Here is a 26,662-nt window from a genome sequence, read left to right on the forward strand (position 1 = left end):
TTATGGCGGTCTCTGTGAGCTTCTCAGTGACATTCAGCCATCCAGGTATCCCGCCTGCAGTAGACGGAATGTGGCAATGGAACGCTGGCTGCGCGTGTCATAAAAGGCTCTGAGCCTTTATATACCTGCGCACAGCAGCAGCCACCTTCAGTCTGCTGCTGGACAGCCAGCAGCAGCAGCAGCAGGAGAGGTAATTAATCAGCAACCCTCCTGCTAAGGGTAGACAGCTGCTCGTTCCACCCCCCCCCCCCCCGCCTTAATTGGTTCTCCTCCCTTCCAACGGTGTTGAGGCGGGTGGGAACAGCCGGGGGTTGAGGGTACTGTGCTAAAAGAGGTGGAGTTATGCAGATCTAAAACGCGTGGATTGCAGCAGCAGCAAGCCGAAAAGTGCAGGCATGTGAGGGATCTAGAGGTTGACAGCATGTCTTCTTAACGGGAGTCCAGGTGGCCATCTCCACAAATGGACTTTTCAGAATCCTTGGGTGGCACCGTAGTCGGAAACCAATTCTGGTTATCGCTTCTCGGCCTTTTGGCTAAGATCAAGTGTAGTATCTGTTCTTATCAGTTTAATATCTGATACGTCCCCTATCTGGGGACCATATATTAAATGGATTTTTAGAACAGGGAGATGGAAAAAGAGCTTGCTCTCTCCACTCCACGCATTGACCTGGTATTGCAGTATCTCCAGGACCGGTGCACCCCTTCTTTAATGCAGTTTCTAAAATCAGAAAGAATTGAATTCAATGCTTTTTGTTCATTTGGCTTGTTTGTCGGATTTTGGGATGGACTCTTTGGCTTTGCTTTTCTTCTCCTCATTGGATTTTTCATGTTAAAAGTTGCAGAAGCCAGATGACAAGCTCATTTTGGTTCAACTTCAGCAACTGTGCATTGCATTGCCATGTAATGTAATGCAATGCTATCTATCTAGCTCTCCCTTTATACTTCCTTTTGGATAAACAGACATATTAGGCAAGCATTTTGGAGCTTTCACCTAAATAACTACAGGTGGTGAGATAAGCTGCACAATATAATTGACCTTTCAGTATATTGTTGCACACACACCATCTATTTAGCAAATGCCCTTGTTATCAACAGCAGCCTTTTAAACTCACCTGAGCTAACAGGTATGTAAGCTGGTTACTCTGCTGCGCTTAAAATTTCTTTTTTGGTTTGCTACAATGCCTTTTCTGAAACGTTGTCTCCCTCTGCTGGAACACTGACTTCTTTCATTTAATGCCTGCAGACTATAAAAGAGAAACCAACCCAAAAAGTTTGGTTGATTAGTCTGTGGCATTCTTTTAAACTGTTGCTTATGGCGGTCTCTGTGAGCTTCTCAGTGACATTCAGCCATCCAGGTATCCCGCCTGCAGTAGACGGAATGTGGCAATGGAACGCTGGCTGCGCGTGTCATAATAGGCTCTGAGCCTTTATATACCTGCGCACAGCAGCAGCCACCTTCAGTCTGCTGCTGGACAGCCAGCAGCAGCAGCAGCAGCAGGAGAGGTAATTAATCAGCAACCCTCCTGCTAAGGGTAGACAGCTGCTCGTTCCACCCCCCCCCCCCCCCCGCCTTAATTGGTTCTCCTCCCTTCCAACGGTGTTGAGGCGGGTGGGAACAGCCGGGGGTTGAGGGTACTGTGCTAAAAGAGGTGGAGTTATGCAGATCTAAAACGCGTGGATTGCAGCAGCAGCAAGCCGAAAAGTGCAGGCATGTGAGGGATCTAGAGGTTGACAGCATGTCTTCTTAACGGGAGTCCAGGTGGCCATCTCCACAAATGGACTTTTCAGAATCCTTGGGTGGCACCGTAGTCGGAAACCAATTCTGGTTATCGCTTCTCGGCCTTTTGGCTAAGATCAAGTGTAGTATCTGTTCTTATCAGTTTAATATCTGATACGTCCCCTATCTGGGGACCATATATTAAATGGATTTTTAGAACAGGGAGATGGAAAAAGAGCTTGCTCTGTCCACTCCACGCATTGACCTGGTATTGCAGTATCTCCAGGACCGGTGCACCCCTTCTTTAATGCAGTTTCTAAAATCAGAAAGAATTGAATTCAATGCTTTTTGTTCATTTGGCTTGTTTGTCGGATTTTGGGATGGACTCTTTGGCTTTGCTTTTCTTCTCCTCATTGGATTTTTCATGTTAAAAGTTGCAGAAGCCAGATGACAAGCTCATTTTGGTTCAACTTCAGCAACTGTGCATTGCATTGCCATGTAATGTAATGCAATGCTATCTATCTAGCTCTCCCTCTATACTTCCTTTTGGATAAACAGACATATTAGGCAAGCATTTTGGAGCTTTCACCTAAATAACTACAGGTGGTGAGATAAGCTGCACAATATAATTGACCTTTCAGTATATTGTTGCACACACACCATCTATTTAGCAAATGCCCTTGTTATCAACAGCAGCCTTTTAAACTCACCTGAGCTAACAGGTATGTGAGCTGGTTACTCTGCTGCGCTTAAAATTTCTTTTTTGGTTTGCTACAATGCCTTTTCTGAAACGTTGTCTCCCTCTGCTGGAACACTGACTTCTTTCATTTAATGCCTGCAGACTATAAAAGAGAAACCAACCCAAAAAGTTTGGTTGATTAGTCTGTGGCATTCTTTTAAACTGTTGCTTATGGCGGTCTCTGTGAGCTTCTCAGTGACATTCAGCCATCCAGGTATCCCGCCTGCATAGACGGAATGTGGCAATGGAACGCTGGCTGCGCGTGTCATAATAGGCTCTGAGCCTTTATATACCTGCGCACAGCAGCAGCCACCTTCAGTCTGCTGCTGGACAGCCAGCAGCAGCAGCAGCAGGAGAGGTAATTAATCAGCAACCCTCCTGCTAAGGGTAGACAGCTGCTCGTTCCACCCCCCACCCCCCCGCCTTAATTGGTTCTCCTCCCTTCCAACGGTGTTGAGGCGGGTGGGAACAGCCGGGGGTTGAGGGTACTGTGCTAAAAGAGGTGGAGTTATGCAGATCTAAAACGCGTGGATTGCAGCAGCAGCAAGCCGAAAAGTGCAGGCATGTGAGGGATCTAGAGGTTGACAGCATGTCTTCTTAACGGGAGTCCAGGTGGCCATCTCCACAAATGGACTTTTCAGAATCCTTGGGTGGCACCGTAGTCGGAAACCAATTCTGGTTATCGCTTCTCGGCCTTTTGGCTAAGATCAAGTGTAGTATCTGTTCTTATCAGTTTAATATCTGATACGTCCCCTATCTGGGGACCATATATTAAATGGATTTTTAGAACAGGGAGATGGAAAAAGAGCTTGCTCTGTCCACTCCACGCATTGACCTGGTATTGCAGTATCTCCAGGACCGGTGCACCCCTTCTTTAATGCAGTTTCTAAAATCAGAAAGAATTGAATTCAATGCTTTTTGTTCATTTGGCTTGTTTGTCGGATTTTGGGATGGACTCTTTGGCTTTGCTTTTCTTCTCCTCATTGGATTTTTCATGTTAAAAGTTGCAGAAGCCAGATGACAAGCTCATTTTGGTTCAACTTCAGCAACTGTGCATTGCATTGCCATGTAATGTAATGCAATGCTGTCTATCTAGCTCTCCCTCTATACTTCCTTTTGGATAAACAGACATATTAGGCAAGCATTTTGGAGCTTTCACCTAAATAACTACAGGTGGTGAGATAAGCTGCACAATATAATTGACCTTTCAGTATATTGTTGCACACACACCATCTATTTAGCAAATGCCCTTGTTATCAACAGCAGCCTTTTAAACTCACCTGAGCTAACAGGTATGTGAGCTGGTTACTCTGCTGCGCTTAAAATTTCTTTTTTGGTTTGCTACAATGCCTTTTCTGAAACGTTGTCTCCCTCTGCTGGAACACTGACTTCTTTCATTTAATGCCTGCAGACTATAAAAGAGAAACCAACCCAAAAAGTTTGGTTGATTAGTCTGTGGCATTCTTTTAAACTGTTGCTTATGGCGGTCTCTGTGAGCTTCTCAGTGACATTCAGCCATCCAAGTATCCCGCCTGCAGTAGACGGAATGTGGCAATGGAACGCTGGCTGCGCGTGTCATAATAGGCTCTGAGCCTTTATATACCTGCGCACAGCAGCAGCCACCTTCAGTCTGCTGCTGGACAGCCAGCAGCAGCAGCAGCAGGAGAGGTAATTAATCAGCAACCCTCCTGCTAAGGGTAGACAGCTGCTCGTTCCACCCCCCACCCCCCCGCCTTAATTGGTTCTCCTCCCTTCCAACGGTGTTGAGGCGGGTGGGAACAGCCGGGGGTTGAGGGTACTGTGCTAAAAGAGGTGGAGTTATGCAGATCTAAAACGCGTGGATTGCAGCAGCAGCAAGCCGAAAAGTGCAGGCATGTGAGGGATCTAGAGGTTGACAGCATGTCTTCTTAACGGGAGTCCAGGTGGCCATCTCCACAAATGGACTTTTCAGAATCCTTGGGTGGCACCGTAGTCGGAAACCAATTCTGGTTATCGCTTCTCGGCCTTTTGGCTAAGATCAAGTGTAGTATCTGTTCTTATCAGTTTAATATCTGATACGTCCCCTATCTGGGGACCATATATTAAATGGATTTTTAGAACAGGGAGATGGAAAAAGAGCTTGCTCTGTCCACTCCACGCATTGACCTGGTATTGCAGTATCTCCAGGACCGGTGCACCCCTTCTTTAATGCAGTTTCTAAAATCAGAAAGAATTGAATTCAATGCTTTTTGTTCATTTGGCTTGTTTGTCGGATTTTGGGATGGACTCTTTGGCTTTGCTTTTCTTCTCCTCATTGGATTTTTCATGTTAAAAGTTGCAGAAGCCAGATGACAAGCTCATTTTGGTTCAACTTCAGCAACTGTGCATTGCATTGCCATGTAATGTAATGCAATGCTGTCTATCTTGCTCTCCCTCTATACTTCCTTTTGGATAAACAGACATATTAGGCAAGCATTTTGGAGCTTTCACCTAAATAACTACAGGTGGTGAGATAAGCTGCACAATATAATTGACCTTTCAGTATATTGTTGCACACACACCATCTATTTAGCAAATGCCCTTGTTATCAACAGCAGCCTTTTAAACTCACCTGAGCTAACAGGTATGTGAGCTGGTTACTCTGCTGCGCTTAAAATTTCTTTTTTGGTTTGCTACAATGCCTTTTCTGAAACGTTGTCTCCCTCTGCTGGAACACTGACTTCTTTCATTTAATGCCTGCAGACTATAAAAGAGAAACCAACCCAAAAAGTTTGGTTGATTAGTCTGTGGCATTCTTTTAAACTGTTGCTTATGGCGGTCTCTGTGAGCTTCTCAGTGACATTCAGCCATCCAAGTATCCCGCCTGCAGTAGACGGAATGTGGCAATGGAACGCTGGCTGCGCGTGTCATAATAGGCTCTGAGCCTTTATATACCTGCGCACAGCAGCAGCCACCTTCAGTCTGCTGCTGGACAGCCAGCAGCAGCAGCAGCAGGAGAGGTAATTAATCAGCAACCCTCCTGCTAAGGGTAGACAGCTGCTCGTTCCACCCCCCCCCGCCTTAATTGGTTCTCCTCCCTTCCAACGGTGTTGAGGCGGGTGGGAACAGCCGGGGGTTGAGGGTACTGTGCTAAAAGAGGTGGAGTTATGCAGATCTAAAACGCGTGGATTGCAGCAGCAGCAAGCCGAAAAGTGCAGGCATGTGAGGGATCTAGAGGTTGACAGCATGTCTTCTTAACGGGAGTCCAGGTGGCCATCTCCACAAATGGACTTTTCAGAATCCTTGGGTGGCACCGTAGTCGGAAACCAATTCTGGTTATCGCTTCTCGGCCTTTTGGCTAAGATCAAGTGTAGTATCTGTTCTTATCAGTTTAATATCTGATACGTCCCCTATCTGGGGACCATATATTAAATGGATTTTTAGAACAGGGAGATGGAAAAAGAGCTTGCTCTGTCCACTCCACGCATTGACCTGGTATTGCAGTATCTCCAGGACCGGTGCACCCCTTCTTTAATGCAGTTTCTAAAATCAGAAAGAATTGAATTCAATGCTTTTTGTTCATTTGGCTTGTTTGTCGGATTTTGGGATGGACTCTTTGGCTTTGCTTTTCTTCTCCTCATTGGATTTTTCATGTTAAAAGTTGCAGAAGCCAGATGACAAGCTCATTTTGGTTCAACTTCAGCAACTGTGCATTGCATTGCCATGTAATGTAATGCAATGCTATCTATCTAGCTCTCCCTCTATACTTCCTTTTGGATAAACAGACATATTAGGCAAGCATTTTGGAGCTTTCACCTAAATAACTACAGGTGGTGAGATAAGCTGCACAATATAATTGACCTTTCAGTATATTGTTGCACACACACCATCTATTTAGCAAATGCCCTTGTTATCAATAGCAGCCTTTTAAACTCACCTGAGCTAACAGGTATGTGAGCTGGTTACTCTGCTGCGCTTAAAATTTCTTTTTTGGTTTGCTACAATGCCTTTTCTGAAACGTTGTCTCCCTCTGCTGGAACACTGACTTCTTTCATTTAATGCCTGCAGACTATAAAAGAGAAACCAACCCAAAAAGTTTGGTTGATTAGTCTGTGGCATTCTTTTAAACTGTTGCTTATGGCGGTCTCTGTGAGCTTCTCAGTGACATTCAGCCATCCAGGTATCCCGCCTGCATAGACGGAATGTGGCAATGGAACGCTGGCTGCGCGTGTCATAATAGGCTCTGAGCCTTTATATACCTGCGCACAGCAGCAGCCACCTTCAGTCTGCTGCTGGACAGCCAGCAGCAGCAGCAGCAGGAGAGGTAATTAATCAGCAACCCTCCTGCTAAGGGTAGACAGCTGCTCGTTCCTCCCCCCCCCCCGCCTTAATTGGTTCTCCTCCCTTCCAACGGTGTTGAGGCGGGTGGGAACAGCCGGGGGTTGAGGGTACTGTGCTAAAAGAGGTGGAGTTATGCAGATCTAAAACGCGTGGATTGCAGCAGCAGCAAGCCGAAAAGTGCAGGCATGTGAGGGATCTAGAGGTTGACAGCATGTCTTCTTAACGGGAGTCCAGGTGGCCATCTCCACAAATGGACTTTTCAGAATCCTTGGGTGGCACCGTAGTCGGAAACCAATTCTGGTTATCGCTTCTCGGCCTTTTGGCTAAGATCAAGTGTAGTATCTGTTCTTATCAGTTTAATATCTGATACGTCCCCTATCTGGGGACCATATATTAAATGGATTTTTAGAACAGGGAGATGGAAAAAGAGCTTGCTCTGTCCACTCCACGCATTGACCTGGTATTGCAGTATCTCCAGGACCGGTGCACCCCTTCTTTAATGCAGTTTCTAAAATCAGAAAGAATTGAATTCAATGCTTTTTGTTCATTTGGCTTGTTTGTCGGATTTTGGGATGGACTCTTTGGCTTTGCTTTTCTTCTCCTCATTGGATTTTTCATGTTAAAAGTTGCAGAAGCCAGATGACAAGCTCATTTTGGTTCAACTTCAGCAACTGTGCATTGCATTGCCATGTAATGTAATGCAATGCTATCTATCTAGCTCTCCCTCTATACTTCCTTTTGGATAAACAGACATATTAGGCAAGCATTTTGGAGCTTTCACCTAAATAACTACAGGTGGTGAGATAAGCTGCACAATATAATTGACCTTTCAGTATATTGTTGCACACACACCATCTATTTAGCAAATGCCCTTGTTATCAACAGCAGCCTTTTAAACTCACCTTAGCTAACAGGTATGTGAGCTGGTTACTCTGCTGCGCTTAAAATTTCTTTTTTGGTTTGCTACAATGCCTTTTCTGAAACGTTGTCTCCCTCTGCTGGAACACTGACTTCTTTCATTTAATGCCTGCAGACTTTAAAAGAGAAACCAACCCAAAAAGTTTGGTTGATTAGTCTGTGGCATTCTTTTAAACTGTTGCTTATGGCGGTCTCTGTGAGCTTCTCAGTGACATTCAGCCATCCAGGTATCCCGCCTGCAGTAGACGGAATGTGGCAATGGAACGCTGGCTGCGCGTGTCATAATAGGCTCTGAGCCTTTATATACCTGCGCACAGCAGCAGCCACCTTCAGTCTGCTGCTGGACAGCCAGCAGCAGCAGCAGCAGGAGAGGTAATTAATCAGCAACCCTCCTGCTAAGGGTAGACAGCTGCTCGTTCCACCCCCCCCCCCCGCCTTAATTGGTTCTCCTCCCTTCCAACGGTGTTGAGGCGGGTGGGAACAGCCGGGGGTTGAGGGTACTGTGCTAAAAGAGGTGGAGTTATGCAGATCTAAAACGCGTGGATTGCAGCAGCAGCAAGCCGAAAAGTGCAGGCATGTGAGGGATCTAGAGGTTGACAGCATGTCTTCTTAACGGGAGTCCAGGTGGCCATCTCCACAAATGGACTTTTCAGAATCCTTGGGTGGCACCGTAGTCGGAAACCAATTCTGGTTATCGCTTCTCGGCCTTTTGGCTAAGATCAAGTGTAGTATCTGTTCTTATCAGTTTAATATCTGATACGTCCCCTATCTGGGGACCATATATTAAATGGATTTTTAGAACAGGGAGATGGAAAAAGAGCTTGCTCTGTCCACTCCACGCATTGACCTGGTATTGCAGTATCTCCAGGACCGGTGCACCCCTTCTTTAATGCAGTTTCTAAAATCAGAAAGAATTGAATTCAATGCTTTTTGTTCATTTGGCTTGTTTGTCGGATTTTGGGATGGACTCTTTGGCTTTGCTTTTCTTCTCCTCATTGGATTTTTCATGTTAAAAGTTGCAGAAGCCAGATGACAAGCTCATTTTGGTTCAACTTCAGCAACTGTGCATTGCATTGCCATGTAATGTAATGCAATGCTATCTATCTAGCTCTCCCTTTATACTTCCTTTTGGATAAACAGACATATTAGGCAAGCATTTTGGAGCTTTCACCTAAATAACTACAGGTGGTGAGATAAGCTGCACAATATAATTGACCTTTCAGTATATTGTTGCACACACACCATCTATTTAGCAAATGCCCTTGTTATCAACAGCAGCCTTTTAAACTCACCTGAGCTAACAGGTATGTAAGCTGGTTACTCTGCTGCGCTTAAAATTTCTTTTTTGGTTTGCTACAATGCCTTTTCTGAAACGTTGTCTCCCTCTGCTGGAACACTGACTTCTTTCATTTAATGCCTGCAGACTATAAAAGAGAAACCAACCCAAAAAGTTTGGTTGATTAGTCTGTGGCATTCTTTTAAACTGTTGCTTATGGCGGTCTCTGTGAGCTTCTCAGTGACATTCAGCCATCCAGGTATCCCGCCTGCAGTAGACGGAATGTGGCAATGGAACGCTGGCTGCGCGTGTCATAATAGGCTCTGAGCCTTTATATACCTGCGCACAGCAGCAGCCACCTTCAGTCTGCTGCTGGACAGCCAGCAGCAGCAGCAGCAGCAGGAGAGGTAATTAATCAGCAACCCTCCTGCTAAGGGTAGGCAGCTGCTCGTTCCACCCCCCCCCCCCCGCCTTAATTGGTTCTCCTCCCTTCCAACGGTGTTGAGGCGGGTGGGAACAGCCGGGGGTTGAGGGTACTGTGCTAAAAGAGGTGGAGTTATGCAGATCTAAAACGCGTGGATTGCAGCAGCAGCAAGCCGAAAAGTGCAGGCATGTGAGGGATCTAGAGGTTGACAGCATGTCTTCTTAACGGGAGTCCAGGTGGCCATCTCCACAAATGGACTTTTCAGAATCCTTGGGTGGCACCGTAGTCGGAAACCAATTCTGGTTATCGCTTCTCGGCCTTTTGGCTAAGATCAAGTGTAGTATCTGTTCTTATCAGTTTAATATCTGATACGTCCCCTATCTGGGGACCATATATTAAATGGATTTTTAGAACAGGGAGATGGAAAAAGAGCTTGCTCTGTCCACTCCACGCATTGACCTGGTATTGCAGTATCTCCAGGACCGGTGCACCCCTTCTTTAATGCAGTTTCTAAAATCAGAAAGAATTGAATTCAATGCTTTTTGTTCATTTGGCTTGTTTGTCGGATTTTGGGATGGACTCTTTGGCTTTGCTTTTCTTCTCCTCATTGGATTTTTCATGTTAAAAGTTGCAGAAGCCAGATGACAAGCTCATTTTGGTTCAACTTCAGCAACTGTGCATTGCATTGCCATGTAATGTAATGCAATGCTATCTATCTAGCTCTCCCTCTATACTTCCTTTTGGATAAACAGACATATTAGGCAAGCATTTTGAAGCTTTCACCTAAATAACTACAGGTGGTGAGATAAGCTGCACAATATAATTGACCTTTCAGTATATTGTTGCACACACACCATCTATTTAGCAAATGCCCTTGTTATCAACAGCAGCCTTTTAAACTCACCTGAGCTAACAGGTATGTGAGCTGGTTACTCTGCTGCGCTTAAAATTTCTTTTTTGGTTTGCTACAATGCCTTTTCTGAAACGTTGTCTCCCTCTGCTGGAACACTGACTTCTTTCATTTAATGCCTGCAGACTATAAAAGAGAAACCAACCCAAAAAGTTTGGTTGATTAGTCTGTGGCATTCTTTTAAACTGTTGCTTATGGCGGTCTCTGTGAGCTTCTCAGTGACATTCAGCCATCCAGGTATCCCGCCTGCATAGACGGAATGTGGCAATGGAACGCTGGCTGCGCGTGTCATAATAGGCTCTGAGCCTTTATATACCTGCGCACAGCAGCAGCCACCTTCAGTCTGCTGCTGGACAGCCAGCAGCAGCAGCAGCAGGAGAGGTAATTAATCAGCAACCCTCCTGCTAAGGGTAGACAGCTGCTCGTTCCTCCCCCCCCCCCGCCTTAATTGGTTCTCCTCCCTTCCAACGGTGTTGAGGCGGGTGGGAACAGCCGGGGGTTGAGGGTACTGTGCTAAAAGAGGTGGAGTTATGCAGATCTAAAACGCGTGGATTGCAGCAGCAGCAAGCCGAAAAGTGCAGGCATGTGAGGGATCTAGAGGTTGACAGCATGTCTTCTTAACGGGAGTCCAGGTGGCCATCTCCACAAATGGACTTTTCAGAATCCTTGGGTGGCACCGTAGTCGGAAACCAATTCTGGTTATCGCTTCTCGGCCTTTTGGCTAAGATCAAGTGTAGTATCTGTTCTTATCAGTTTAATATCTGATACGTCCCCTATCTGGGGACCATATATTAAATGGATTTTTAGAACAGGGAGATGGAAAAAGAGCTTGCTCTGTCCACTCCACGCATTGACCTGGTATTGCAGTATCTCCAGGACCGGTGCACCCCTTCTTTAATGCAGTTTCTAAAATCAGAAAGAATTGAATTCAATGCTTTTTGTTCATTTGGCTTGTTTGTCGGATTTTGGGATGGACTCTTTGGCTTTGCTTTTCTTCTCCTCATTGGATTTTTCATGTTAAAAGTTGCAGAAGCCAGATGACAAGCTCATTTTGGTTCAACTTCAGCAACTGTGCATTGCATTGCCATGTAATGTAATGCAATGCTATCTATCTAGCTCTCCCTCTATACTTCCTTTTGGATAAACAGACATATTAAGCAAGCATTTTGGAGCTTTCACCTAAATAACTACAGGTGGTGAGATAAGCTGCACAATATAATTGACCTTTCAGTATATTGTTGCACACACACCATCTATTTAGCAAATGCCCTTGTTATCAACAGCAGCCTTTTAAACTCACCTTAGCTAACAGGTATGTGAGCTGGTTACTCTGCTGCGCTTAAAATTTCTTTTTTGGTTTGCTACAATGCCTTTTCTGAAACGTTGTCTCCCTCTGCTGGAACACTGACTTCTTTCATTTAATGCCTGCAGACTTTAAAAGAGAAACCAACCCAAAAAGTTTGGTTGATTAGTCTGTGGCATTCTTTTAAACTGTTGCTTATGGCGGTCTCTGTGAGCTTCTCAGTGACATTCAGCCATCCAGGTATCCCGCCTGCAGTAGACGGAATGTGGCAATGGAACGCTGGCTGCGCGTGTCATAATAGGCTCTGAGCCTTTATATACCTGCGCACAGCAGCAGCCACCTTCAGTCTGCTGCTGGACAGCCAGCAGCAGCAGCAGGAGAGGTAATTAATCAGCAACCCTCCTGCTAAGGGTAGACAGCTGCTCGTTCCACCCACCCCCCCCGCCTTAATTGGTTCTCCTCCCTTCCAACGGTGTTGAGGCGGGTGGGAACAGCCGGGGGTTGAGGGTACTGTGCTAAAAGAGGTGGAGTTATGCAGATCTAAAACGCGTGGATTGCAGCAGCAGCAAGCCGAAAAGTGCAGGCATGTGAGGGATCTAGAGGTTGACAGCATGTCTTCTTAACGGGAGTCCAGGTGGCCATCTCCACAAATGGACTTTTCAGAATCCTTGGGTGGCACCGTAGTCGGAAACCAATTCTGGTTATCGCTTCTCGGCCTTTTGGCTAAGATCAAGTGTAGTATCTGTTCTTATCAGTTTAATATCTGATACGTCCCCTATCTGGGGACCATATATTAAATGGATTTTTAGAACAGGGAGATGGAAAAAGAGCTTGCTCTGTCCACTCCACGCATTGACCTGGTATTGCAGTATCTCCAGGACCGGTGCACCCCTTCTTTAATGCAGTTTCTAAAATCAGAAAGAATTGAATTCAATGCTTTTTGTTCATTTGGCTTGTTTGTCGGATTTTGGGATGGACTCTTTGGCTTTGCTTTTCTTCTCCTCATTGGATTTTTCATGTTAAAAGTTGCAGAAGCCAGATGACAAGCTCATTTTGGTTCAACTTCAGCAACTGTGCATTGCATTGCCATGTAATGTAATGCAATGCTATCTATCTAGCTCTCCCTCTATACTTCCTTTTGGATAAACAGACATATTAGGCAAGCATTTTGGAGCTTTCACCTAAATAACTACAGGTGGTGAGATAAGCTGCACAATATAATTGACCTTTCAGTATATTGTTGCACACACACCATCTATTTAGCAAATGCCCTTGTTATCAACAGCAGCCTTTTAAACTCACCTGAGCTAACAGGTATGTGAGCTGGTTACTCTGCTGCGCTTAAAATTTCTTTTTTGGTTTGCTACAATGCCTTTTCTGAAACGTTGTCTCCCTCTGCTGGAACACTGACTTCTTTCATTTAATGCCTGCAGACTATAAAAGAGAAACCAACCCAAAAAGTTTGGTTGATTAGTCTGTGGCATTCTTTTAAACTGTTGCTTATGGCGGTCTCTGTGAGCTTCTCAGTGACATTCAGCCATCCAGGTATCCTGCCTGCAGTAGACGGAATGTGGCAATGGAACGCTGGCTGCGCGTGTCATAATAGGCTCTGAGCCTTTATATACCTGCGCACAGCAGCAGCCACCTTCAGTCTGCTGCTGGACAGCCAGCAGCAGCAGCAGCAGGAGAGGTAATTAATCAGCAACCCTCCTGCTAAGGGTAGACAGCTGCTCGTTCCACCCCCCCCCCCCCCCCGCCTTAATTGGTTCTCCTCCCTTCCAACGGTGTTGAGGCGGGTGGGAACAGCCGGGGGTTGAGGGTACTGTGCTAAAAGAGGTGGAGTTATGCAGATCTAAAACGCGTGGATTGCAGCAGCAGCAAGCCGAAAAGTGCAGGCATGTGAGGGATCTAGAGGTTGACTGCATGTCTTCTTAACGGGAGTCCAGGTGGCCATCTCCACAAATGGACTTTTCAGAATCCTTGGGTGGCACCGTAGTCGGAAACCAATTCTGGTTATCGCTTCTCGGCCTTTTGGCTAAGATCAAGTGTAGTATCTGTTCTTATCAGTTTAATATCTGATACGTCCCCTATCTGGGGACCATATATTAAATGGATTTTTAGAACAGGGAGATGGAAAAAGAGCTTGCTCTGTCCACTCCACGCATTGACCTGGTATTGCAGTATCTCCAGGACCGGTGCACCCCTTCTTTAATGCAGTTTCTAAAATCAGAAAGAATTGAATTCAATGCTTTTTGTTCATTTGGCTTGTTTGTCGGATTTTGGGATGGACTCTTTGGCTTTGCTTTTCTTCTCCTCATTGGATTTTTCATGTTAAAAGTTGCAGAAGCCAGATGACAAGCTCATTTTGGTTCAACTTCAGCAACTGTGCATTGCATTGCCATGTAATGTAATGCAATGCTATCTATCTAGCTCTCCCTCTATACTTCCTTTTGGATAAACAGACATATTAGGCAAGCATTTTGGAGCTTTCACCTAAATAACTACAGGTGGTGAGATAAGCTGCACAATATAATTGACCTTTCAGTATATTGTTGCACACACACCATCTATTTAGCAAATGCCCTTATTATCAACAGCAGCCTTTTAAACTCACCTGAGCTAACAGGTATGTGAGCTGGTTACTCTGCTGCGCTTAAAATTTCTTTTTTGGTTTGCTACAATGCCTTTTCTGAAACGTTGTCTCCCTCTGCTGGAACACTGACTTCTTTCATTTAATGCCTGCAGACTATAAAAGAGAAACCAACCCAAAAAGTTTGGTTGAATAGTCTGTGGCATTCTTTTAAACTGTTGCTTATGGCGGTCTCTGTGAGCTTCTCAGTGACATTCAGCCATCCAGGTATCCCGCCTGCAGTAGACGGAATGTGGCAATGGAACGCTGGCTGCGCGTGTCATAATAGGCTCTGAGCCTTTATATACCTGCGCACAGCAGCAGCCACCTTCAGTCCGCTGCTGGACAGCCAGCAGCAGCAGCAGCAGGAGAGGTAATTAATGAGCAATTAATGAGCAACCCTCCTGCTAAGGGTAGACAGCTGCTCGTTCCACCCCCCCCCCCCGCCTTAATTGGTTCTCCTCCCTTCCAACGGTGTTGAGGCGGGTGGGAACAGCCGGGGGTTGAGGGTACTGTGCTAAAAGAGGTGGAGTTATGCAGATCTAAAACACGTGGATTGCAGCAGCAGCAAGCCGAAAAGTGCAGGCATGTGAGGGATCTAGAGGTTGACAGCATGTCTTCTTAACGGGAGTCCAGGTGGCCATCTCCACAAATGGACTTTTCAGAATCCTTGGGTGGCACCGTAGTCGGAAACCAATTCTGGTTATCGCTTCTCGGCCTTTTGGCTAAGATCAAGTGTAGTATCTGTTCTTATCAGTTTAATATCTGATACGTCCCCTATCTGGGGACCATATATTAAATGGATTTTTAGAACAGGGAGATGGAAAAAGAGCTTGCTCTGTCCACTCCACGCATTGACCTGGTATTGCAGTATCTCCAGGACCGGTGCACCCCTTCTTTAATGCAGTTTCTAAAATCAGAAAGAATTGAATTCAATGCTTTTTGTTCATTTGGCTTGTTTGTCGGATTTTGGGATGGACTCTTTGGCTTTGCTTTTCTTCTCCTCATTGGATTTTTCATGTTAAAAGTTGCAGAAGCCAGATGACAAGCTCATTTTGGTTCAACTTCAGCAACTGTGCATTGCATTGCCATGTAATGTAATGCAATGCTATCTATCTAGCTCTCCCTCTATACTTCCTTTTGGATAAACAGACATATTAGGCAAGCATTTTGGAGCTTTCACCTAAATAACTACAGGTGGTGAGATAAGCTGCACAATATAATTGACCTTTCAGTATATTGTTGCACACACACCATCTATTTAGCAAATGCCCTTGTAATCAACAGCAGCCTTTTAAACTCACCTGAGCCTACAGGTATGTGAGCTGGTTACTCTGCTGCGCTTAAAATTTCTTTTTTGGTTTGCTACAATGCCTTTTCTGAAACGTTGTCTCCCTCTGCTGGAACACTGACTTCTTTCATTTAATGCCTGCAGACTATAAAAGAGAAACCAACCCAAAAAGTTTGGTTGATTAGTCTGTGGCATTCTTTTAAACTGTTGCTTATGGCGGTCTCTGTGAGCTTCTCAGTGACATTCAGCCATCCAGGTATCCCGCCTGCAGTAGACGGAATGTGGCAATGGAACGCTGGCTGCGCGTGTCATAATAGGCTCTGAGCCTTTATATACCTGCGCACAGCAGCAGCCACCTTCAGTCTGCTGCTGGACAGCCAGCAGCAGCAGCAGCAGGAGAGGTAATTAATCAGCAACCCTCCTGCTAAGGGTAGACAGCTGCTCGTTCCACCCCCCCCCGCCTTAATTGGTTCTCCTCCCTTCCAACGGTGTTGAGGCGGGTGGGAACAGCCGGGGGTTGAGGGTACTGTGCTAAAAGAGGTGGAGTTATGCAGATCTAAAACGCGTGGATTGCAGCAGCAGCAAGCCGAAAAGTGCAGGCATGTGAGGGATCTAGAGGTTGACAGCATGTCTTCTTAACGGGAGTCCAGGTGGCCATCTCCACAAATGGACTTTTCAGAATCCTTGGGTGGCACCGTAGTCGGAAACCAATTCTGGTTATCGCTTCTCGGCCTTTTGGCTAAGATCAAGTGTAGTATCTGTTCTTATCAGTTTAATATCTGATACGTCCCCTGTCTGGGGACCATATATTAAATGGATTTTTAGAACAGGGAGATGGAAAAAGAGCTTGCTCTGTCCACTCCACGCATTGACCTGGTATTGCAGTATCTCCAGGACCGGTGCACCCCTTCTTTAATGCAGTTTCTAAAATCAGAAAGAATTGAATTCAATGCTTTTTGTTCATTTGGCTTGTTTGTCGGATTTTGGGATGGACTCTTTGGCTTTGCTTTTCTTCTCCTCATTGGATTTTTCATGTTAAAAGTTGCAGAAGCCAGATGACAAGCTCATTTTGGTTCAACTTCAGCAACTGTGCATTGCATTGCCATGTAATGTAATGCAATGCTATCTATCTAGCTCTCCCTCTATACTTCCTTTTGGATAAACAGACATATTAGGCAAGCATTTTGGAGCTTTCACCTAAATAACTACAGGTGGTGAGATAAGCTGCACAATATAATTGACCTTTCAGTATATTGTTGCACACACACCATCTATTTAGCAAATGCCCTTGTTATCAACAGCAGCCTTTTAAACTCACCTGAGCTAACAGGTATGTGAGCTGGTTACTCTGCTGCGCTTAAAATTTCTGTTTTGGTTTGCTACAATGCCTTTTCTGAAACGTTGTCTCCCTCTGCTGGAACACTGACTTCTTTCATTTAATGCCTGCAGACTATAAAAGAGAAACCAACCCAAAAAGTTTGGTTGATTAGTCTGTGGCATTCTTTTAAACTGTTGCTTATGGCGGTCTCTGTGAGCTTCTCAGTGACATTCAGCCATCCAGGTATCCCGCCTGCAGTAGACGGAATGTGGCAATGGAACGCTGGCTGCGCGTGTCATAATAGGCTCTGAGCCTTTATATACCTGCGCACAGCAGCAGCCACCTTCAGTCTGCTGCTGGACAGCCAGCAGCAGCAGCAGGAGAGGTAATTAATCAGCAACCCTCCTGCTAAGGGTAGACAGCTGCTCGTTCCACCCCCCCCCCCGCCTTAATTGGTTCTCCTCCCTTCCAACGGTGTTGAGGCGGGTGGGAACAGCCGGGGGTTGAGGGTACTGTGCTAAAAGAGGTGGAGTTATGCAGATCTAAAACGCGTGGATTGCAGCAGCAGCAAGCCGAAAAGTGCAGGCATGTGAGGGATCTAGAGGTTGACAGCATGTCTTCTTAACGGGAGTCCAGGTGGCCATCTCCACAAATGGACTTTTCAGAATCCTTGGGTGGCACCGTAGTCGGAAACCAATTCTGGTTATCGCTTCTCGGCCTTTTGGCTAAGATCAAGTGTAGTATCTGTTCTTATCAGTTTAATATCTGATACGTCCCCTATCTGGGGACCATATATTAAATGGATTTTTAGAACAGGGAGATGGAAAAAGAGCTTGCTCTGTCCACTCCACGCATTGACCTGGTATTGCAGTATCTCCAGGACCGGTGCACCCCTTCTTTAATGCAGTTTCTAAAATCAGAAAGAATTGAATTCAATGCTTTTTGTTCATTTGGCTTGTTTGTCGGATTTTGGGATGGACTCTTTGGCTTTGCTTTTCTTCTCCTCATTGGATTTTTCATGTTAAAAGTTGCAGAAGCCAGATGACAAGCTCATTTTGGTTCAACTTCAGCAACTGTGCATTGCATTGCCATGTAATGTAATGCAATGCTATCTATCTAGCTCTCCCTCTATACTTCCTTTTGGATAAACAGACATATTAGGCAAGCATTTTGGAGCTTTCACCTAAATAACTACAGGTGGCGAGATAAGCTGCACAATATAATTGACCTTTCAGTATATTGTTGCACACACACCATCTATTTAGCAAATGCCCTTGTTATCAACAGCAGCCTTTTAAACTCACCTGAGCTAACAGGTATGTGAGCTGGTTACTCTGCTGCGCTTAAAATTTCTTTTTTGGTTTGCTACAATGCCTTTTCTGAAACGTTGTCTCCCTCTGCTGGAACACTGACTTCTTTCATTTAATGCCTGCAGACTATAAAAGAGAAACCAACCCAAAAAGTTTGGTTGATTAGTCTGTGGCATTCTTTTAAACTGTTGCTTATGGCGGTCTCTGTGAGCTTCTCAGTGACATTCAGCCATCCAGGTATCCCGCCTGCAGTAGACGGAATGTGGCAATGGAACGCTGGCTGCGCGTGTCATAATAGGCTCTGAGCCTTTATATACCTGCGCACAGCAGCAGCCACCTTCAGTCTGCTGCTGGACAGCCAGCAGCAGCAGCAGCAGGAGAGGTAATTAATCAGCAACCCTCCTGCTAAGGGTAGACAGCTGCTCGTTCCACCCCCCCCCCCGCCTTAATTGGTTCTCCTCCCTTCCAACGGTGTTGAGGCGGGTGGGAACAGCCGGGGGTTGAGGGCACTGTGCTAAAAGAGGTGGTATTATGCAGATCTAAAACGCGTGGATTGCAGCAGCAGCAAGCCGAAAAGTGCAGGCATGTGAGGGATCTAGAGGTTGACAGCATGTCTTCTTAACGGGAGTCCAGGTGGCCATCTCCACAAATGGACTTTTCAGAATCCTTGGGTGGCACCGTAGTCGGAAACCAATTCTGGTTATCGCTTCTCGGCCTTTTGGCTAAGATCAAGTGTAGTATCTGTTCTTATCAGTTTAATATCTGATACGTCCCCTATCTGGGGACCATATATTAAATGGATTTTTAGAACAGGGAGATGGAAAAAGAGCTTGCTCTGTCCACTCCACGCATTGACCTGGTATTGCAGTATCTCCAGGACCGGTGCACCCCTTCTTTAATGCAGTTTCTAAAATCAGAAAGAATTGAATTCAATGCTTTTTGTTCATTTGGCTTGTTTGTCGGATTTTGGGATGGACTCTTTGGCTTTGCTTTTCTTCTCCTCATTGGATTTTTCATGTTAAAAGTTGCAGAAGCCAGATGACAAGCTCATTTTGGTTCAACTTCAGCAACTGTGCATTGCATTGCCATGTAATGTAATGCAATGCTATCTATCTAGCTCTCCCTCTATACTTCCTTTTGGATAAACAGACATATTAGGCAAGCATTTTGGAGCTTTCACCTAAATAACTACAGGTGGTGAGATAAGCTGCACAATATAATTGACCTTTCAGTATATTGTTGCACACACACCATCTATTTAGCAAATGCCCTTGTTATCAACAGCAGCCTTTTAAACTCACCTGAGCTAACAGGTATGTGAGCTGGTTACTCTGCTGCGCTTAAAATTTCTTTTTTGGTTTGCTACAATGCCTTTTCTGAAACGTTGTCTCCCTCTGCTGGAACACTGACTTCTTTCATTTAATGCCTGCAGACTATAAAAGAGAAACCAACCCAAAAAGTTTGGTTGATTAGTCTGTGGCATTCTTTTAAACTGTTGCTTATGGCGGTCTCTGTGAGCTTCTCAGTGACATTCAGCCATCCAGGTATCCCACCTGCAGTAGACGGAATGTGGCAATGGAACGCTGGCTGCGCGTGTCATAATAGGCTCTGAGCCTTTATATACCTGCGCACAGCAGCAGCCACCTTCAGTCTGCTGCTGGACAGCCAGCAGCAGCAGCAGGAGAGGTAATTAATCAGCAACCCTCCTGCTAAGGGTAGACAGCTGCTCGTTCCATCCCCCCCCCCGCCTTAATTGGTTCTCCTCCCTTCCAACGGTGTTGAGGCGGGTGGGAACAGCCGGGGGTTGAGGGTACTGTGCTAAAAGAGGTGGAGTTATGCAGATCTAAAACGCGTGGATTGCAGCAGCAGCAAGCCGAAAAGTGCAGGCATGTGAGGGATCTAGAGGTTGACAGCATGTCTTCTTAACGGGAGTCCAGGTGGCCATCTCCACAAATGGACTTTTCAGAATCCTTGGGTGGCACCGTAGTCGGAAACCAATTCTGGTTATCGCTTCTCGGCCTTTTGGCTAAGATCAAGTGTAGTATCTGTTCTTATCAGTTTAATATCTGATACGTCCCCTATCTGGGGACCATATATTAAATGGATTTTTAGAACAGGGAGATGGAAAAAGAGCTTGCTCTGTCCACTCCACGCATTGACCTGGTATTGCAGTATCTCCAGGACCGGTGCACCCCTTCTTTAATGCAGTTTCTAAAATCAGAAAGAATTGAATTCAATGCTTTTTGTTCATTTGGCTTGTTTGTCGGATTTTGGGATGGACTCTTTGGCTTTGCTTTTCTTCTCCTCATTGGATTTTTCATGTTAAAAGTTGCAGAAGCCAGATGACAAGCTCATTTTGGTTCAACTTCAGCAACTGTGCATTGCATTGCCATGTAATGTAATGCAATGCTATCTATCTAGCTCTCCCTCTATACTTCCTTTTGGATAAACAGACATATTAGGCAAGCATTTTGGAGCTTTCACCTAAATAACTACAGGTGGTGACATAAGCTGCACAATATAATTGACCTTTCAGTATATTGTTGCACACACACCATCTATTTAGCAAATGCCCTTGTTATCAACAGCAGCCTTTTAAACTCACGTGAGCTAACAGGTATGTGAGCTGGTTACTCTGCTGCGCTTAAAATTTCTTTTTTGGTTTGCTACAATGCCTTTTCTGAAACGTTGTCTCCCTCTGCTGGAACACTGACTTCTTTCATTTAATGCCTGCAGACTATAAAAGAGAAACCAACCCAAAAAGTTTGGTTGATTAGTCTGTGGCATTCTTTTAAACTGTTGCTTATGGCGGTCTCTGTGAGCTTCTCAGTGACATTCAGCCATCCAGGTATCCCGCCTGCAGTAGACGGAATGTGGCAATGGAACGCTGGCTGCGCGTGTCATAATAGGCTCTGAGCCTTTATATACCTGCGCACAGCAGCAGCCACCTTCAGTCTGCTGCTGGACAGCCAGCAGCAGCAGCAGCAGGAGAGGTAATTAATCAGCAACCCTCCTGCTAAGGGTAGACAGCTGCTCGTTCCACCCCCCCCAGCCTTAATTGGTTCTCCTCCCTTCCAACGGTGTTGAGGCGGGTGGGAACAGCCGGGGGTTGAGGGTACTGTGCTAAAAGAGGTGGAGTTATGCAGATCTAAAACGCGTGGATTGCAGCAGCAGCAAGCCGAAAAGTGCAGGCATGTGAGGGATCTAGAGGTTGACAGCATGTCTTCTTAACGGGAGTCCAGGTGGCCATCTCCACAAATGGACTTTTCAGAATCCTTGGGTGGCACCGTAGTCGGAAACCAATTCTGGTTATCGCTTCTCGGCCTTTTGGCTAAGATCAAGTGTAGTATCTGTTCTTATCAGTTTAATATCTGATACGTCCCCTATCTGGGGACCATATATTAAATGGATTTTTAGAACAGGGAGATGGAAAAAGAGCTTGCTCTGTCCACTCCACGCATTGACCTGGTATTGCAGTATCTCCAGGACCGGTGCACCCCTTCTTTAATGCAGTTTCTAAAATCAGAAAGAATTGAATTCAATGCTTTTTGTTCATTTGGCTTGTTTGTCGGATTTTGGGATGGACTCTTTGGCTTTGCTTTTCTTCTCCTCATTGGATTTTTCATGTTAAAAGTTGCAGAAGCCAGATGACAAGCTCATTTTGGTTCAACTTCAGCAACTGTGCATTGCATTGCCATGTAATGTAATGCAATGCTATCTATCTAGCTCTCCCTCTATACTTCCTTTTGGATAAACAGACATATTAGGCAAGCATTTTGGAGCTTTCACCTAAATAACTACAGGTGGTGAGATAAGCTGCACAATATAATTGACCTTTCAGTATATTGTTGCACACACACCATCTATTTAGCAAATGCCCTTGTTATCAACAGCAGCCTTTTAAACTCACCTGAGCTAACAGGTATGTGAGCTGGTTACTCTGCTGCGCTTAAAATTTCTTTTTTGGTTTGCTACAATGCCTTTTCTGAAACGTTGTCTCCCTCTGCTGGAACACTGACTTCTTTCATTTAATGCCTGCAGACTATAAAAGAGAAACCAACCCAAAAAGTTTGGTTGATTAGTCTGTGGCATTCTTTTAAACTGTTGCTTATGGCGGTCTCTGTGAGCTTCTCAGTGACATTCAGCCATCCAGGTATCCCGCCTGCAGTAGACGGAATGTGGCAATGGAACGCTGGCTGCGCGTGTCATAATAGGCTCTGAGCCTTTATATACCTGCGCACAGCAGCAGCCACCTTCAGTCTGCTGCTGGACAGCCAGCAGCAGCAGCAGCAGGAGAGGTAATTAATCAGCAACCCTCCTGCTAAGGGTAGACAGCTGCTCGTTCCACCCCCCCCCCCCGCCTTAATTGGTTCTCCTCCCTTCCAACGGTGTTGAGGCGGGTGGGAACAGCCGGGGGTTGAGGGTACTGTGCTAAAAGAGGTGGAGTTATGCAGATCTAAAACGCGTGGATTGCAGCAGCAGCAAGCCGAAAAGTGCAGGCATGTGAGGGATCTAGAGGTTGACAGCATGTCTTCTTAACGGGAGTCCAGGTGGCCATCTCCACAAATGGACTTTTCAGAATCCTTGGGTGGCACCGTAGTCGGAAACCAATTCTGGTTATCGCTTCTCGGCCTTTTGGCTAAGATCAAGTGTAGTATCTGTTCTTATCAGTTTAATATCTGATACGTCCCCTATCTGGGGACCATATATTAAATGGATTTTTAGAACAGGGAGATGGAAAAAGAGCTTGCTCTGTCCACTCCACGCATTGACCTGGTATTGCAGTATCTCCAGGACCGGTGCACCCCTTCTTTAATGCAGTTTCTAAAATCAGAAAGAATTGAATTCAATGCTTTTTGTTCATTTGGCTTGTTTGTCGGATTTTGGGATGGACTCTTTGGCTTTGCTTTTCTTCTCCTCATTGGATTTTTCATGTTAAAAGTTGCAGAAGCCAGATGACAAGCTCATTTTGGTTCAACTTCAGCAACTGTGCATTGCATTGCCATGTAATGTAATGCAATGCTATCTATCTAGCTCTCCCTCTATACTTCCTTTTGGATAAACAGACATATTAGGCAAGCATTTTGGAGCTTTCACCTAAATAACTACAGGTGGTGAGATAAGCTGCACAATATAATTGACCTTTCAGTATATTGTTGCACACACACCATCTATTTAGCAAATGCCCTTGTTATCAACAGCAGCCTTTTAAACTCACCTGAGCTAACAGGTATGTGAGCTGGTTACTCTGCTGCGCTTAAAATTTCTTTTTTGGTTTGCTACAATGCCTTTTCTGAAACGTTGTCTCCCTCTGCTGGAACACTGACATCTTTCATTTAATGCCTGCAGACTATAAAAGAGAAACCAACCCAAAAAGTTTGGTTGATTAGTCTGTGGCATTCTTTTAAACTGTTGCTTATGGCGGTCTCTGTAAGCTTCTCAGTGACATTCAGCCATCCAGGTATCCCGCCTGCAGTAGACGGAATGTGGCAATGGAACGCTGGCTGCGCGTGTCATAATAGGCTCTGAGCCTTTATATACCTGCGCACAGCAGCAGCCACCTTCAGTCTGCTGCTGGACAGCCAGCAGCAGCAGCAGCAGGAGAGGTAATTAATCAGCAACCCTCCTGCTAAGGGTAGACAGCTGCTCGTTCCACCCCCCCCCCCCCGCCTTAATTGGTTCTCCTCCCTTCCAACGGTGTTGAGGCGGGTGGGAACAGCCGGGGGTTGAGGGTACTGTGCTAAAAGAGGTGGAGTTATGCAGATCTAAAACGCGTGGATTGCAGCAGCAGCAAGCCGAAAAGTGCAGGCATGTGAGGGATCTAGAGGTTGACAGCATGTCTTCTTAACGGGAGTCCAGGTGGCCATCTCCACAAATGGACTTTTCAGAATCCTTGGGTGGCACCGTAGTCGGAAACCAATTCTGGTTATCGCTTCTCGGCCTTTTGGCTAAGATCAAGTGTAGTATCTGTTCTTATCAGTTTAATATCTGATACGTCCCCTATCTGGGGACCATATATTAAAAGGATTTTTAGAACAGGGAAATGGAAAAAGAGCTTGCTCTGTCCACTCCACGCATTGACCTGGTATTGCAGTATCTCCAGGACCGGTGCACCCCTTCTTTAATGCAGTTTCTAAAATCAGAAAGAATTGAATTCAATGCTTTTTGTTCATTTGGCTTGTTTGTCGGATTTTGGGATGGACTCTTTGGCTTTGATTTTCTTCTCCTCATTGGATTTTTCATGTTAAAAGTTGCAGAAGCCAGATGACAAGCTCATTTTGGTTCAACTTCAGCAACTGTGCATTGCATTGCCATGTAATGTAATGCAATGCTATCTATCTAGCTCTCCCTCTATACTTCCTTTTGGATAAACAGACATATTAGGCAAGCATTTTGGAGCTTTCACCTAAATAACTACAGGTGGTGAGATAAGCTGCACAATATAATTGACCTTTCAGTATATTGTTGCACACACACCATCTATTTAGCAAATGCCCTTGTTATCAACAGCAGCCTTTTAAACTCACCTGAGCTAACAGGTATGTGAGCTGGTTACTCTGCTGCGCTTAAAATTTCTTTTTTGGTTTGCTACAATGCCTTTTCTGAAACGTTGTCTTCCTCTGCTGGAACACTGACTTCTTTCATTTAATGCCTGCAGACTATAAAAGAGAAACCAACCCAAAAAGTTTGGTTGATTAGTCTGTGGCATTCTTTTAAACTGTTGCTTATGGCGGTCTCTGTGAGCTTCTCAGTGACATTCAGCCATCCAGGTATCCCGCCTGCAGTAGACGGAATGTGGCAATGGAACGCTGGCTGCGCGTGTCATAATAGGCTCTGAGCCTTTATATACCTGCGCACAGCAGCAGCCACCTTCAGTCTGCTGCTGGACAGCCAGCAGCAGCAGCAGCAGGAGAGGTAATTAATCAGCAACCCTCCTGCTAAGGGTAGACAGCTGCTCGTTCCACCCCCCCCCCGCCTTAATTGGTTCTCCTCCCTTCCAACGGTGTTGAGGCGGGTGGGAACAGCCGGGGGTTGAGGGTACTGTGCTAAAAGAGGTGGAGTTATGCAGATCTAAAACGCGTGGATTGCAGCAGCAGCAAGCCGAAAAGTGCAGGCATGTGAGGGATCTAGAGGTTGACAGCATGTCTTCTTAACGGGAGTCCAGGTGGCCATCTCCACAAATGGACTTTTCAGAATCCTTGGGTGGCACCGTAGTCGGAAACCAATTCTGGTTATCGCTTCTCGGCCTTTTGGCTAAGATCAAGTGTAGTATCTGTTCTTATCAGTTTAATATCTGATACGTCCCCTATCTGGGGACCATATATTAAATGGATTTTTAGAACAGGGAGATGGAAAAAGAGCTTGCTCTGTCCACTCCACGCATTGACCTGGTATTGCAGTATCTCCAGGACCGGTGCACCCCTTCTTTAATGCAGTTTCTAAAATCAGAAAGAATTGAATTCAATGCTTTTTGTTCATTTGGCTTGTTTGTCGGATTTTGGGATGGACTCTTTGGCTTTGCTTTTCTTCTCCTCATTGGATTTTTCATGTTAAAAGTTGCAGAAGCCAGATGGCAAGCTCATTTTGGTTCAACTTCAGCAACTGTGCATTGCATTGCCATGTAATGTAATGCAATGCTATCTATCTAGCTCTCCCTCTATACTTCCTTTTGGATAAACAGACATATTAGGCAAGCATTTTGGAGCTTTCACCTAAATAACTACAGGTGGTGAGATAAGCTGCACAATATAATTGACCTTTCAGTATATTGTTGCACACACACCATCTATTTAGCAAATGCCCTTGTTATCAACAGCAGCCTTTTAAACTCACCTGAGCTAACAGGTATGTGAGCTGGTTACTCTGCTGCGCTTAAAATTTCTTTTTTGGTTTGCTACAATGCCTTTTCTGAAACGTTGTCTCCCTCTGCTGGAACACTGACTTCTTTCATTTAATGCCTGCAGACTATAAAAGAGAAACCAACCCAAAAAGTTTGGTTGATTAGTCTGTGGCATTCTTTTAATCTGTTGCTTATGGCGGTCTCTGTGAGCTTCTCAGTGACATTCAGCCATCCAGGTATCCCGCCTGCAGTAGACGGAATGTGGCAATGGAACGCTGGCTGCGCGTGTCATAATAGGCTCTGAGCCTTTATATACCTGCGCACAGCAGTAGCCACCTTCAGTCTGCTGCTGGACAGCCAGCAGCAGCAGCAGCAGGAGAGGTAATTAATCAGCAACCCTCCTGCTAAGGGTAGACAGCTGCTCGTTCCACCCCCCCCCGCCTTAATTGGTTCTCCTCCCTTCCAACGGTGTTGAGGCGGGTGGGAACAGCCGGGGGTTGAGGGTACTGTGCTAAAAGAGGTGGAGTTATGCAGATCTAAAACGCGTGGATTGCAGCAGCAGCAAGCCGAAAAGTGCAGGCATGTGAGGGATCTAGAGGTTGACAGCATGTCTTCTTAACGGGAGTCCAGGTGGCCATCTCCACAAATGGACTTTTCAGAATCCTTGGGTGGCACCGTAGTCGGAAAC

The 26,662-nt window shown here is 45.5% G+C and overlaps 20 non-coding genes across 20 annotated transcripts; all 20 read left to right on the forward strand.

Annotated features, from left to right (window-relative positions):
- Positions 1-513: 513 nt before the first annotated feature.
- Positions 514-704, forward strand: LOC141238901 (U2 spliceosomal RNA). Its single transcript, XR_012304346.1, has one exon. It is a non-coding gene; the product is annotated as a U2 spliceosomal RNA (small nuclear RNA).
- Positions 705-1,828: 1,124 nt separating this feature from the next.
- Positions 1,829-2,019, forward strand: LOC141238806 (U2 spliceosomal RNA). Its single transcript, XR_012304255.1, has one exon. It is a non-coding gene; the product is annotated as a U2 spliceosomal RNA (small nuclear RNA).
- A 1,118-nt stretch (positions 2,020-3,137) lies between these two features.
- Positions 3,138-3,328, forward strand: LOC141238817 (U2 spliceosomal RNA). The gene has a single exon (XR_012304266.1). It is a non-coding gene; the product is annotated as a U2 spliceosomal RNA (small nuclear RNA).
- A 1,119-nt stretch (positions 3,329-4,447) lies between these two features.
- Positions 4,448-4,638, forward strand: LOC141238828 (U2 spliceosomal RNA). The gene has a single exon (XR_012304277.1). It is a non-coding gene; the product is annotated as a U2 spliceosomal RNA (small nuclear RNA).
- Positions 4,639-5,752: 1,114 nt separating this feature from the next.
- On the forward strand, positions 5,753-5,943 carry LOC141238840 (U2 spliceosomal RNA). The gene has a single exon (XR_012304288.1). It is a non-coding gene; the product is annotated as a U2 spliceosomal RNA (small nuclear RNA).
- A 1,115-nt stretch (positions 5,944-7,058) lies between these two features.
- On the forward strand, positions 7,059-7,249 carry LOC141238851 (U2 spliceosomal RNA). The gene has a single exon (XR_012304299.1). It is a non-coding gene; the product is annotated as a U2 spliceosomal RNA (small nuclear RNA).
- Positions 7,250-8,366: 1,117 nt separating this feature from the next.
- Positions 8,367-8,557, forward strand: LOC141238863 (U2 spliceosomal RNA). Its single transcript, XR_012304310.1, has one exon. It is a non-coding gene; the product is annotated as a U2 spliceosomal RNA (small nuclear RNA).
- A 1,121-nt stretch (positions 8,558-9,678) lies between these two features.
- LOC141238874 (U2 spliceosomal RNA) lies at positions 9,679-9,869 on the forward strand. The gene has a single exon (XR_012304321.1). It is a non-coding gene; the product is annotated as a U2 spliceosomal RNA (small nuclear RNA).
- A 1,115-nt stretch (positions 9,870-10,984) lies between these two features.
- Positions 10,985-11,175, forward strand: LOC141238886 (U2 spliceosomal RNA). The gene has a single exon (XR_012304332.1). It is a non-coding gene; the product is annotated as a U2 spliceosomal RNA (small nuclear RNA).
- A 1,114-nt stretch (positions 11,176-12,289) lies between these two features.
- LOC141238898 (U2 spliceosomal RNA) lies at positions 12,290-12,480 on the forward strand. The gene has a single exon (XR_012304343.1). It is a non-coding gene; the product is annotated as a U2 spliceosomal RNA (small nuclear RNA).
- Positions 12,481-13,601: 1,121 nt separating this feature from the next.
- On the forward strand, positions 13,602-13,792 carry LOC141238911 (U2 spliceosomal RNA). Its single transcript, XR_012304355.1, has one exon. It is a non-coding gene; the product is annotated as a U2 spliceosomal RNA (small nuclear RNA).
- Positions 13,793-14,920: 1,128 nt separating this feature from the next.
- Positions 14,921-15,111, forward strand: LOC141238922 (U2 spliceosomal RNA). The gene has a single exon (XR_012304366.1). It is a non-coding gene; the product is annotated as a U2 spliceosomal RNA (small nuclear RNA).
- A 1,114-nt stretch (positions 15,112-16,225) lies between these two features.
- On the forward strand, positions 16,226-16,416 carry LOC141238953 (U2 spliceosomal RNA). Its single transcript, XR_012304395.1, has one exon. It is a non-coding gene; the product is annotated as a U2 spliceosomal RNA (small nuclear RNA).
- A 1,113-nt stretch (positions 16,417-17,529) lies between these two features.
- LOC141238934 (U2 spliceosomal RNA) lies at positions 17,530-17,720 on the forward strand. The gene has a single exon (XR_012304377.1). It is a non-coding gene; the product is annotated as a U2 spliceosomal RNA (small nuclear RNA).
- A 1,116-nt stretch (positions 17,721-18,836) lies between these two features.
- Positions 18,837-19,027, forward strand: LOC141238946 (U2 spliceosomal RNA). Its single transcript, XR_012304388.1, has one exon. It is a non-coding gene; the product is annotated as a U2 spliceosomal RNA (small nuclear RNA).
- A 1,113-nt stretch (positions 19,028-20,140) lies between these two features.
- Positions 20,141-20,331, forward strand: LOC141238958 (U2 spliceosomal RNA). Its single transcript, XR_012304399.1, has one exon. It is a non-coding gene; the product is annotated as a U2 spliceosomal RNA (small nuclear RNA).
- Positions 20,332-21,445: 1,114 nt separating this feature from the next.
- LOC141238970 (U2 spliceosomal RNA) lies at positions 21,446-21,636 on the forward strand. Its single transcript, XR_012304411.1, has one exon. It is a non-coding gene; the product is annotated as a U2 spliceosomal RNA (small nuclear RNA).
- Positions 21,637-22,753: 1,117 nt separating this feature from the next.
- On the forward strand, positions 22,754-22,944 carry LOC141238981 (U2 spliceosomal RNA). Its single transcript, XR_012304422.1, has one exon. It is a non-coding gene; the product is annotated as a U2 spliceosomal RNA (small nuclear RNA).
- Positions 22,945-24,062: 1,118 nt separating this feature from the next.
- On the forward strand, positions 24,063-24,253 carry LOC141238987 (U2 spliceosomal RNA). Its single transcript, XR_012304428.1, has one exon. It is a non-coding gene; the product is annotated as a U2 spliceosomal RNA (small nuclear RNA).
- Positions 24,254-25,368: 1,115 nt separating this feature from the next.
- Positions 25,369-25,559, forward strand: LOC141238992 (U2 spliceosomal RNA). The gene has a single exon (XR_012304433.1). It is a non-coding gene; the product is annotated as a U2 spliceosomal RNA (small nuclear RNA).
- The last annotated feature ends 1,103 nt before the right edge of the window (positions 25,560-26,662 follow it).

This window comes from Phyllobates terribilis, unplaced genomic scaffold, assembly GCF_046119375.1.
Source record: "Phyllobates terribilis strain yellow unplaced genomic scaffold, ASM4611937v1 Scaffold_763__1_contigs__length_703860, whole genome shotgun sequence".
NCBI lineage: Eukaryota > Metazoa > Chordata > Amphibia > Anura > Dendrobatidae > Phyllobates > Phyllobates terribilis.